Below are 11,807 nucleotides of genomic sequence, written 5' to 3'. Positions count from 1 at the left end.
GCACCTCTTAGCTGCATCTCGAATGGCACCTAGGACAGGATGTGTACGCCCATGGGTCGGGGTGGGTCCCCAGAAGTATCATATGCTTATATAACATCCAGGCTGATCTTAGAATTTTAGATTTTGTGTTCTATGCCATAGTGTATATATTTGTTTTAATTTAAAAGAGTGTTTTCCTTACATCACTTAATATTGAAAATCCAAGGAACTGTGGCAAGTATCTGAGGCTTTTGGAGCCCCTGACACACTGGTTTCATAGTTCCAGAAATGTGTACTTAAGAAGTATGTGTCTACGGGGTAAAATCCTGAAATTTGATTCAGTTATAAAGAGCCTTCATGATCTAACCTCTAATCTCATGTCTGAGCACTCAAACCGAGCAACCCTTACTTCCAACACACTGAATCTCTATATGGTTTCCCCACTCTCTCTAGCCCTTTAAATGCAATCTGCCAGTTTCTTCCTGCTATTACGGAACAGATTCTGCCAGATTTGCAATGATTGGTTTATCTTATCCCTTTCTCAATGATTATAAGGTCACATTGTTCTTAAGTGGCAGAGTCAGGGTTCAAAACCAAGGAATCCTAGCCCCTCAATAGATCTTTCACTTATAATGCAAGAAGTACTTGAATTATAGCAACATGGATGGACCTTGAGATTATCACACTAAGTGAAGTAAGCCAGACAGAGAAAGACAAATATCATATGATATTGCTTATATGTGGAACCTAAAAAAAAAAAAAAAAGAAAGATACAAAAGAACCTATTTACAAACAGAAATAGACCCACAGACACAGAAAATAATCTCATGGTTATCAAAGTGGAAAGGGGTGGGGGAGGGATAAATTAGGAGGTTGGAATTAACATATACACTCTACTATACATAAAATAGATACATCAAGGACCTACTGTATAGCACAGGGAACTATACTCAATATTTTGTAGTAACCTATAGGGGAAAAGACTCTGAAAAATACATAAATCTGAATCACTGTGCCATACACCTAAAACTAACACAATGTTGTAAATCAACTATACTTCAATTAAAAAAATATATGTGTATATAAGTTATGCAAAAAATAATTTAAAAAGAAGTGCTTTAAATGTTTGGTAAGATACCAGGCGTGTTGCAGTTAATATACAAAATCAATCTGTGATGAAAAGTGCAATAACTAAAATCAGATCGTTATTGAATGAGTAAAAGACTGAACGGATGTGGCAGAAAATCAAATTAACCAAATAAGACTCAGAATCAAGAAAAAGACACTATGTAAAAAATTAACAGAAGAAGAATGGAAAGTGATGGTCATAGGAGATGGAGCATCGAATTCCAACCTGTCATGAAGAGAATTTTAAAAAGAGGAAAAGACAAAGCAAATGGTGCAGAATTCATAATCAAGGATAGAAGCAAAGAACTCTCAAAACTTAAAAAAAAAAAAAAATTAAAAGAAAAGAGAGTGAAAATTGTTACCCAACTCCAGGTAAAATGAATAAGCAGACAACATCAACAACATATAGCTTTTTAACCCTCTTTTTTAATTCAAAAAAGTAATTTACATTTATTTAACTGTAGAGGGGGTGTGCATCAGTGGGATACACTGAATAAAACTGTTTTATTCTGTTTTAATCAACCATGACCTGTCAAATTACCCATTTTTGTCTTTCAAGTGTATCTCAGGCAGATTCAATAACTTCTTAGTCACTTTTGAGTACTAAACATCTAGTCTTCTTGAAAACTTTGATCTCAAACTTGATTTTATTATAATATTTAATTCTAAACTCTAATCTCAGTGCATCTAGTAGCTCAGAGTGGAGGGAGGGCTGGGGAGGGGCATAGTCTAGCTCTGACACAAGCCACTCCATTAATCTCCCTTTATGACCGAGGCCCTCTGGTTGGTTGGGGGAAGGAAATGGGGATTAAGGAAGTCATTGCCATATTTCAGTGGTTTCTTAGGCCTTTTCTGGTTCCAACTGCTGGTTGCCTCTGCTGATGTAGCCATTGGTCTCTTCATACTTGGGGTATAAGGTTTTCTTGAAGTCAAGTTCAACATCACCCTAACCCATCTTTCATCATGGACACCCAAATGGGCATCTTCTTTTGCCCTCCAGCTATTCAGGCATCCAACTGAGACAGGGTGGGACCTGGGACCTGGGACCCTTTGCTGCAGTGCTGGCACCTGGACAAATGTCATCTCCTCAAGCAACAAAACACAAAGAAACTATAAGGGACTAAAAATGAGCGCGTGCATATGCAGCTGGGGCAAATTATGGACAATAAGATATAAAAAGACCAAAAAAACCCAACTGCCACTTCTGAAGAGGTGGGAGCAAAAACAGGGTACTGTGCATGCCCCCTACGCTGAGCACCACCAAAGGGGTGGGCAAGCCACCTAAGCCACGCCTCTGGCCTGACCCCTGGACCCGACGCTACCCTCACCCCATGTAAGGAAACAGCCTGCCCCCACCTCCTGACCCTGGGGAGCAAGCAAGGGAAACTGTTACTTGTTCTCGCTCCCCCTTACTGCAGCAGGGGCCCCAATAAAGCCTTACCTGAATTTCTTGTCTGATCTCTTATCAACACAACCTCTTTGACACATAGCATGTTGTCTGGCTGGCCTGGCAGCCACCTGCAACCACAGGGCTCCCTTGTGAGGAGCTGCAGGAGCCAGGGAGGTCTTCTGCCTCCTCCAAAGAGTGGGAGAGCTGGGATGTGGGTGAGTCACTTTACCTCCCCATCCTTTTCTTCTAGGTACACTGCTCTACAGTTTTCTCTTGCCCTTCTGGTGTCATGAACCTCTTGCCTTGGGAAAGCTCTGAAAGAGGAGTGTCTACAGTTCACAAGGGCTTCCCAAATCGAGGGACTCTAACAAACTCTCCAAAGTCTCCTCACTATGCTTCTCTTTGTTCAGAAGAGAGCATCTGGAGGACATGTGGCTTCTTCAGCTCCAAGCACATGGCTGGAACAGGAGATGCCAACAGCCAAGTCCAGGAGGTACTGACAGCTCTGTGAGTTTTTCTACTGGAGTCCTCCTGGGGAGAGAAAAAGCTTCTCCGCATAACTACTGCTCCCCTCAAGATGCCAACAAGTCTCCTCCTCCCTCCCCCTTTCTTCCCCTTATTTAGATTGTACGTGAGTGGGTTCTGAGATGACTAGGATGGGGGTGGTACTTGGATACAGCTCTCTTTAGAATATGGGAATGCTAAAGCCATTTTGACTTGGACTTTGAGCCCTAGCTAATAATTCCAGGGCAACAGGAAAAATCCAGCTATATCCTGTTACACTTATAAAAATGTTAAATGTTACATAAGGGTGAGAACACACCCATTGCAATTTTAAAAATATGAATCACCCGTTTCTGAAGCTTACGTTTTGCACTTTAGCAAAAGACTTCAAAGCTATTTCCAGACCAACTTTTTCATTTTTCTCTGGGTACACAGGAAGAACCCAGCCCCTCTTTCATCAAGGTGAGACCATGTAACTAAAGTTCTTGCCAGTGGGATGTGGGCACGAGTGATGGAGGTCACTTCCAGGCATATCTCATGCTGTCTTCCACACTCTCTCCCCTATCCACACAGTGGAAACAAAAGACTCTAAGATGGTAGAGCCATAACTTGGAGAGAGACTGGGCCCCTGAATTCACATCTTTAAGAGGCACCTGGCTGCGACCTAGAAATTAGACTTGTCGTAATTACTCTTCCTCTGTGGGTAGACTCCAGAGTCATTTCCAGTTCTTGACTATTTTGTATAATGATACAATGAATATCTTTGTGTGTATGAGGGCATATTTATGTGTAGAAGTAAGATTGCTGGACCAGAGGGAATGCATAATTTTTACCTTGATAATGTCCAAATCCCTCCCTCCAAAATTATCCTGACATATACTTCTATTTATAGTGTAGAGCAGTATCTGATTCCTTATACCCAATTCATATTTCTTTTCCTTTGATTTGCTTGTTCATATGCTCTGTCCATTTTTATACTCAGTTCTATGCATTTTTTTCCTTATAGATTTGTCGCATCTTTATATATTATTTATTTATTTATTTTTAATTGAAGTATAGTTGATTTACAATGTTTTGTTACTTTCAGGTGTACAGCACAGTGATTCAGTTATATATATATATATATATATATATATATATATATATATATATATATTCAAATTCTTTTCCCTTATAAGTTATTGCAAAATATTGAGCATAGTTCCCTGTGCTATACAGTAGGTCCTTGTTGGTTATCTATTTTATATACAGTAGAGTAGTATGTATATGTTAATCCCAAATAAATATTTCTTGAATAAATAAATAAGATATATGGGATAAATTAGGAGTTTGGGGTTAACATATATATCATTTACTTATTCAAGAAATATTTATTAATCACCTAGTATATATCAGAAACAATCTGAGGCACTGGGTAAATAGTGGTGAATGAAAGCACATACAGTTTCTGAAGAAGATAAATAAGCTTAAGTGTGATGGATGAATAAAAGTTAAGCAGACAAGAAAAGAAAGAAAGAAGGTTCCAGGTAGAGGAAAACCAAGTACAAAGGCCCTGAAAGAAAGATCACCAAGAGAGCCATACAAAGACACCTTGCTATTGAGTTTGAGACTGTAGAACAAAGAAAGCAGGGCCAGGGCTATGCATAAGAGAGGGCAGAGAAATACCCAGAATTAATGAGGCTGAATTGCAGGGGGCTGGGCTGGGTTGAGAAAGTAGATATTAAACTTAACATCTTCTTCTGTAATGGGTCTAAGTACTTGAACATGACTGTTTATATCCATGGGTACACTGATGCAGGAATCACCACAGTAAATCCCACTGAGCTCAGCTGTCAAAAATCTGGACCTCTGGGGGGTGTCGGGATATGTCAGTGGTGGAGGCAAGGGCAGCTGCACACAGAAGCTTAGTGAGGTTTAGGGTACCTACCAGTTTCCCCAAGTCAAGGCCTCTCTTTCTTTGCAGAAGTAGTAGAAAGTTTCAACCAGATTTCTATATCAACATGGTAGATTCAGCCAATGAGTTCATCTTCCTTTCCTTCCCCAAACCTATCTGAACTATATTAAAGCTATGCAGTGTTCATGAATGTTAATCATTTGTGTATTATATGGGGAAGGGGAAATTTCCCCCTCTACCCCTCTTGAGTTCTTGTGACTGGAATTATAATAAAGTTTATACAAGACACTAACAGGAGAAAAAGAAAGAAATTTTAATTCATGCACATTAGGGAGTGGCCAAAGCAGGCAGCTTTTATACTTTCTAGACAAAGAAACAATAAATTTGTGAGGAATGACAAAGAAAATTAGGTTTTGGGTGCCCAATTAGTGAAGAATCTGAACGGAGTTTGGGCTGAGAGTAGTAAATTAAAGCAGTAACAAGGTTTGTTTATATAGGCTTCCTGGCCCTGAATTCCCTATCTCTGGGAGTAAGGATGTCCTTCTATCTCCAGATGCAGGGAGTGCACCTTTCACTTGAGAGATTTATTTCCTGCTTTCAGGGAGACAGAAAGGAGGGTCAGAGTGTCCCTCTGTGTTAGCTGTTTCTTAAGTAACTTGGATTCAGAATAATAATTTTCAATTCTTATAAAGGAAAACATGTCAGTCTTTCCTTTGTGATATTTTATTTTTTATTTTTCTGCCAGGAGGGTGTGTTGGTGCGGGGAGTTGGGGGGAGGGAAGGGATGGTGGCTGAAGAGAGGAAGGAGCACGGGTGTGCACCTGGAGGGAGGTGGGTTGCCAAGTCTAGCTACCTATCGTAATTATTAGACAAAGTTAAAGATCCAAAGACTCTAAAGCATATCAATATTTCTTTTTCTTTTTTCTTTAGGAGAGAACACTCTGGTTAGGCTGATAAGAATGTGGGGTTCATTGTTATATTTCATTCCCTGTAAATTAGTGAATTGGCATTCTGGCTTCCTACCTCAATCTCTTGTTGCAGGAGGGGGGACCCTTCCCAGGGCCTGAGAGTGGGCTCTTGTCTAACACTCAGAAATGAATTGTCTGAGGAGACACACGTGCTGACAAAGCAAAAGACTTTATTGGGAAGGGGTGCCCGGGTGGAGAGCAGCAGCGTAAGGGAACCCAGGAGAACCGCTCTGCCACGTGGCTCGCAGTCTCGGGTTTTATGGTAACAGGGTTAGTTTCCCAGTTGTCTCTGGCCAATCACTCTGACTCAGGGTCCTTCCTGGTGGCGCGTGCATCACTCAGCCAAGAAAGATTCCAGCGAGAAGGATTCTGGGAGGTTGGTAGGACATATGAACTGGCATCTCCTCTCTCCTTTTGACCTTTCCTGAATTCTTCTGGTTGGTGGTAGCTTGTTAGTTCCGAGTTCCTTACCAGGACCTCCTGTTGTAAGATAACTCATGCAAGTGGTTGCTCTCGTGCCTGGCCAGGGTGGGCGGTTTTGGTCAGTGGTTCCCCTAACATTGGTATACACCATTACCTCCTCTTCAAAATATAATATAATAATTATATTAATATAATATAATTATTAATTATAATTAATAATAATAATAATTAATAATAATTCCTGTTCAACTGCAGAGGTTAGGATCCTGTCAATCATGGTAGAGAAATTCACGATCAAATAAACATGTCCCAATTAGAAAAATGAGGATGTAGGAAAGGGGAACTCCATGAGGCTTTGTAAATTTTTTTCACTTTACAAAACTAAAGTAATAAATATGGATTGGTAAACAAGAACAGCATTAAAACATTTTACCAATATTTAGTAATAATGAGCTGCTGTATTATTCATGTCTATGTCATCTCTAGAAGACCTTCAGGATGTTCTCTCTGTATTGTTTCAGTGATTTGCCCAAAATTCATTTATTGCTTCTACATTTGGAAATAAGCCTTTTGATTCCAACAGTACAGGGAACATAAACAGTTATTAGGTGAAGTATATTTATACCATTAAATACTTTTTCTGATAACAGATTAGGCTGAGAAAGAATGACCTATTGTGGTGCTCGGGCTGTGCAGATAAGACCGGTCACTGGTAATAACAAGGGTGACAGAAGCTTCAACCACAAGAAGTCATTCTCATGTGTACTAGGCTCGGTGCCACTAAGTACTCGTACATTATCTGCTTTAATCCTCAATAAGAAGCATGAAAGCCTTTCACAGTTCAGGAGACTGAGGCTCAGAGACATTTAACAACTTGCCCAAGATCCCACGAGGTATAACTTAAGTTTTCTTAATTTATGGATTCATTCAACACGTTTCTTGAGCACATGCAAGATGCCACTTGGAATTCACCAGTCAACAGCAACAACAGCATTTGTATAGGAAGAGATTTAGTATAAGGAATTGATTCACACATTTGCGGGGGCTGGGAAGTCCCACTATCAGCCATCTGTGATCTGAGACCCAGGAAAGCCCGTGGGATAATTCAGTCTGAATCCAAAGGCCTGAGAATCAGGAACACCAAGGGTGGGCGACTCATCAGAATCTTTAAAGGGTGGTGCCAGCCCAGACCCAGGCTAGACAATCTCTTGGAAGTGACCCCACATTTATTGTTTGTACCTTAGGAGGACCCTCTTACTCTCTAAAATTTGTGGCAATTGTGAACGACCCTGAAATGTAAAAGCTTCCAGAGAAAACACTGCACTGCTGTCTAGGGATTTGTCCAGATCTTTCCCTGCCCACTGAACTGCTTGTCTGCCCCTGTCCCCCAGTTCAGTTTCCTCATGTATACGATGAAGAAGAACTGGGCAGGTTTTAAAGCCTCTTGCTATAGTTATTGTGTTTCTCTCATCCTTGCTTTCACGAGTAATTTTGATCATTTTATCCCAAACACATGACCTGAAAAATGAGCACTGTTGTAACTCAAAGTTCACTCCTAGCTCACTCATAAGCGTGATGGTTATTTTATGTGTCAAGTTGAATGGCCACTGGGTGCCCAGATTAAACATTGTTTCTGGGTGTTTCTGGATGAGATTAGCATTTGAATAGTGGACTCAGTGAATAGGTTGCCCTTCCCAGTGCCTGTGGGCATCATGCAATCCATTGAGGGCCTGAATAGAACACAAAGCAGAGAAAGGAGGAATTCACCCCTTCCCACCTGGGCTGTGGATCTTCTGCCCCTGATGCTCCTGGTCCTCAGCCTCTCAGATCCGGACTGGAATCTACATCCCTGAGTCCCCTGGTTCTCAGACCTTATAAGAAGAGACATTAGAGAGCTTGCCTTCTCCCTCTGCTGTGTGAGGACACAGCAAGAAGGTGGCTGTCTGCAAGCCAGGAAGAGAGTCCTCACCAGACTCTGACCGTGCTGGCGCCTTGATCTTGGATCTCCAGCCTCCAGAACCATGAGTAATACATTTCTGTTGTTTAAGCCACCTGGCCTATGGTATTTTGTTATGGCAGCCCTAGCTGATAAGACATGAGCTTCCTAGGTGGTTCCTCTTTTCACCTTAATTTGAGCACTGCTGCTGTGGTGGAGTGAGAAGAGGGCGAGGAGAGAGTGGGTGAGGTGCTGGAGGCAGCCATGTGGATTAGAAGGTGATGCATTGTGAGGGCTTAGGTGAAGGAAAGGGGAAGACTGAGTCAAGGCATCTACAGTGAACCTGGGAGGAAGGAAAAGATCTAGGGTATGTAAGAGATTTGACAACAAGACCAATTTTACAAGGAGGATTTAAAAAATTGAAAATTGAGGAATGTTCCCAAATTTCAGTGTGATTATGTGTGTGGCTGGTGTGATTATGGCAGAAGATGGAGCCATTTGGCCAAGATGGCACACTGGGCGTGTATCACATGGACCCCAGGAGGCCTAGAATTCCCCTCGCTCTCCATGAATCTCCCCTTCACAAAATGCCCCAAACCTTCCACCAACTCTCCAGCAAAGCTTGAATACAAAACCAGTTTTGTGCTTCATCTCACATATCTTTCCCACCACGATAATTTATCAGAGCTAAAAAGAAGCCAGTCATTTCCTTCTTTCATGTTAAGAGAACTTAATTAGCAGTAATCAGTCTATTTCATAGAATATTTGCAAAGATGCTTTCCTGAACTCATGCACAGCACTAAAAACAATGAAAAAATATACAGCATAAATAAATAACAGGTGCTGGCCTAATTAAGGGCACACTCCATAGGGCAGATTTCTAATTCTTGAGTGCCGGCCCCTACAATTTAAATTTTCTTGTAAAGGTGATAAAGCAAACCTGGAATTAAGTCCATGCATTTAGGCTATAGAATAGACAAGGGACAGCATGTTTTAGTGTCAACAGCAGGACAGCAAGGACTTGGGAGCTTTTGCCCCTCCCCAGCAGTGCAACGCCAGGTAATTTACTTAACCATTTGTAAACAGTGATTTCTCATCTGTAAAATGGAATAAAATACCCATCTTGTGTGGTTATTGTGAGGACTAGAAATAATAACAGGACTCGTGGGTTAGATGCTCGAATGCAAGCTATTGTCAACCTTTCCCTTCGTGGTGGGTCCAACTGGGGCTGCTCGGGGGTAGAGCCAGTCGCCTTTGGTACATCTCAGGTGCAGTGCCCTCCCCTCCATGCTGCCAACCCACCCACTGTATTTCTGCCATTTTCTGGGAGATTAAAGGGGAAGATATAGCAAAAGCATGGGGAAGCAGCAATCAAAGCCTGCACTGAGGCAGTGGCATTTGGGATGGGTTTGAGGAATTAGTAAGATTTAGTGATTTGGGGGAAAGATTGAAGGAAAAATAGAGAAGAGAGTACAATGAGGTGCCCAGTTTCTGGTTTGGCCCCCTGGATGGGTGACGATGGTGCCATTGACCAGAAGACAGAATACAAGGGGAGTTAGGAGCAACATGTACAACTGAACAGGCTGTGTACTGCACAAAGGCGTCCAGTTGAGGGGATAAGTGGGTGCTGACATGACCTTGGCATCTTTGAATAATTCACACAAAGGCACTACATAGGCTAGAGCCCCTAGGAGGGGAATCAAATTAGGGGAGATAATCCTGTGTCCCTTTTCACTGTTCTCTACTTAAATTAGATCATAACTGGAGCATGAGTCTGTCATCCTTTGAAATCCCTTTTAAAGAAATTATTTCCAGAAATAATATATAGACTTACTTAATTTACCAGGCAGCCCAGGTCACATTTCACTCCTAAAGATATGCCTCAAAAGTGCCCCTTGGTTTATAAGAAAGTGTCCAAATCTCTTTACACGAAGAGCCCTCCATGGTCCAGGGCCTGCCTCCTCGCCAGCCTCATATCCACTCTGGCCAGGGCTGCCCTCACCGTCCCACACTTGCTACATTTACGTGTTTCTCTGCCCAGAATGGCCTCCTCCCCTTTATCTTATTATCTTCTAATTATACCTCAGAACTCCTCTCAATCATCTCCTTCCTGAGGAAACTTGTTTTCAAAATAAACATGCTTACTCTCTGGCTTTTTTTTTTTACCCCTTTAAAATAAAGCAAAGAGAGCAAGTGATTAAATCTGCAACTGCATTCGAAAAATGTCATGCAGTTCATCTGAGAGATGCTTTTCCAAATGTAAAGTTATACGGTTGTGATGTACTTGAATGAAAAATACCTGCAATTCTAATGTTCAGAACATTGTATTTCTTCAACACGGACATTGAGTCTTTGGTGAAGGTTTCTGATCCACTGTTTATAAAAGCACTTGCACTTCTGGCATAATTTGGTGCAGCGTCATCATGCAAGAAACAGTTTAGTGAGAAAATGTAACACCCATTAACTCTTTCTCAGATTCTCAAGGTCTGAAATAAAGTTAATTGGATTTGTTCACAAATTCAAGAATCAGCCTAAAATAGTGTTTCCCAAAGGGTATTCCATAGGATGTTGGTTCTAAGAGATAAGTATCATGGGAAAAAGGGTTCTGTGATACAAGTAAATTGAAGAAATATAGAGTTAAACAAAACTAGATGATTTTTTCCCCTTGCAAAAATCTCGGAGGCTTCACTTTGCTTGTATGCATTGAATATCCCCTACAAGGGTCTAAGGTATGCAGAGTATCTAGACTTACTTGACCACAAATACCTTCTATCAGAGATGACCTTGCACCTCTTGTGGTCTGTGGAATACATCTTGGGAAAAGGTGCTTTGCAGGACTAAGTGTATTGCCCACTGAGATGGCAGGGATTGCTCCAAACACCTGTGGATAGAAACTGAGACTTAAGAAAAAATAACTTTAGCTTTTACAAGTAAGGAGGAAACACACACCCCCTTACATCACCCATTGCCACAAATCCTTTCTTGTCTTCTCAGAGAGGTATAGTAGCTGAAATCCTACTGGAAGATTGGATATAGTTTACCTGTACTGCCCCTGTCCCTGATTCAAGATGCATTACACCGAGGATGAATTTTGAGTTGAGGGGCTCATATTCTCTTGCTCTCTGTTGCCAGTTTTGCTGGAGGGATGAAGAGAGAAAGGGGGATGGACACTGTAGATACTTAGTGTATGGGGTGTGGTCGGTGGACCAGGAGAAGTGATGTGGGTGGATGGAAGCCTGGACAGGGCCCAAGGTATGTGATAAAACCACATCCAAAATATCTGATTAAATACACAAACTGACTGGAAAGCCCTGAAAACTCTAAGGTCAAACACTTGGAGTAAAATTTTAAAACAAAAGGAAGCATTTCTCCCTTTTAGATTTGCCTCAACCCTACCCCTGACTTAGCCTGTAAAGGAGGAGCTTTTCCTAAAATTAGAACTAGGAGGGAAAAAGCCATATGCAATCATAATATATGCTATGTACATGCATTTTCTCTTTTACCCAAGATTCAGAAGAACTATGGTGCTTAGGTAAAAAGTCTGTCTCTATGTCTGTGAGTCTGTTTCTGTTTAGTAGATAAGTT

The 11,807-nt window shown here is 41.3% G+C and overlaps 1 long non-coding RNA gene across 1 annotated transcript in view; it reads right to left on the bottom strand.

The window, feature by feature from the left end:
- LOC309646295 overlaps positions 1-11,352 on the bottom strand; it is a 37,754-nt gene extending 26,402 nt beyond the window's left edge. The window contains exon 1 of the long non-coding RNA XR_014255260.1: positions 30-11,352. This is a non-coding gene — a long non-coding RNA (uncharacterized lncRNA). The remainder of the gene's footprint in view (positions 1-29) is intronic.
- Between the last annotated feature and the right edge of the window lie 455 nt (positions 11,353-11,807).

The sequence above is a fragment of the Balaenoptera physalus genome, assembly GCF_965194825.1.
Source record: "Balaenoptera physalus genome assembly, chromosome: 16".
Lineage (NCBI taxonomy): Eukaryota > Metazoa > Chordata > Mammalia > Artiodactyla > Balaenopteridae > Balaenoptera > Balaenoptera physalus.
This window is presented reverse-complemented; position numbering and strand designations above follow the sequence as displayed.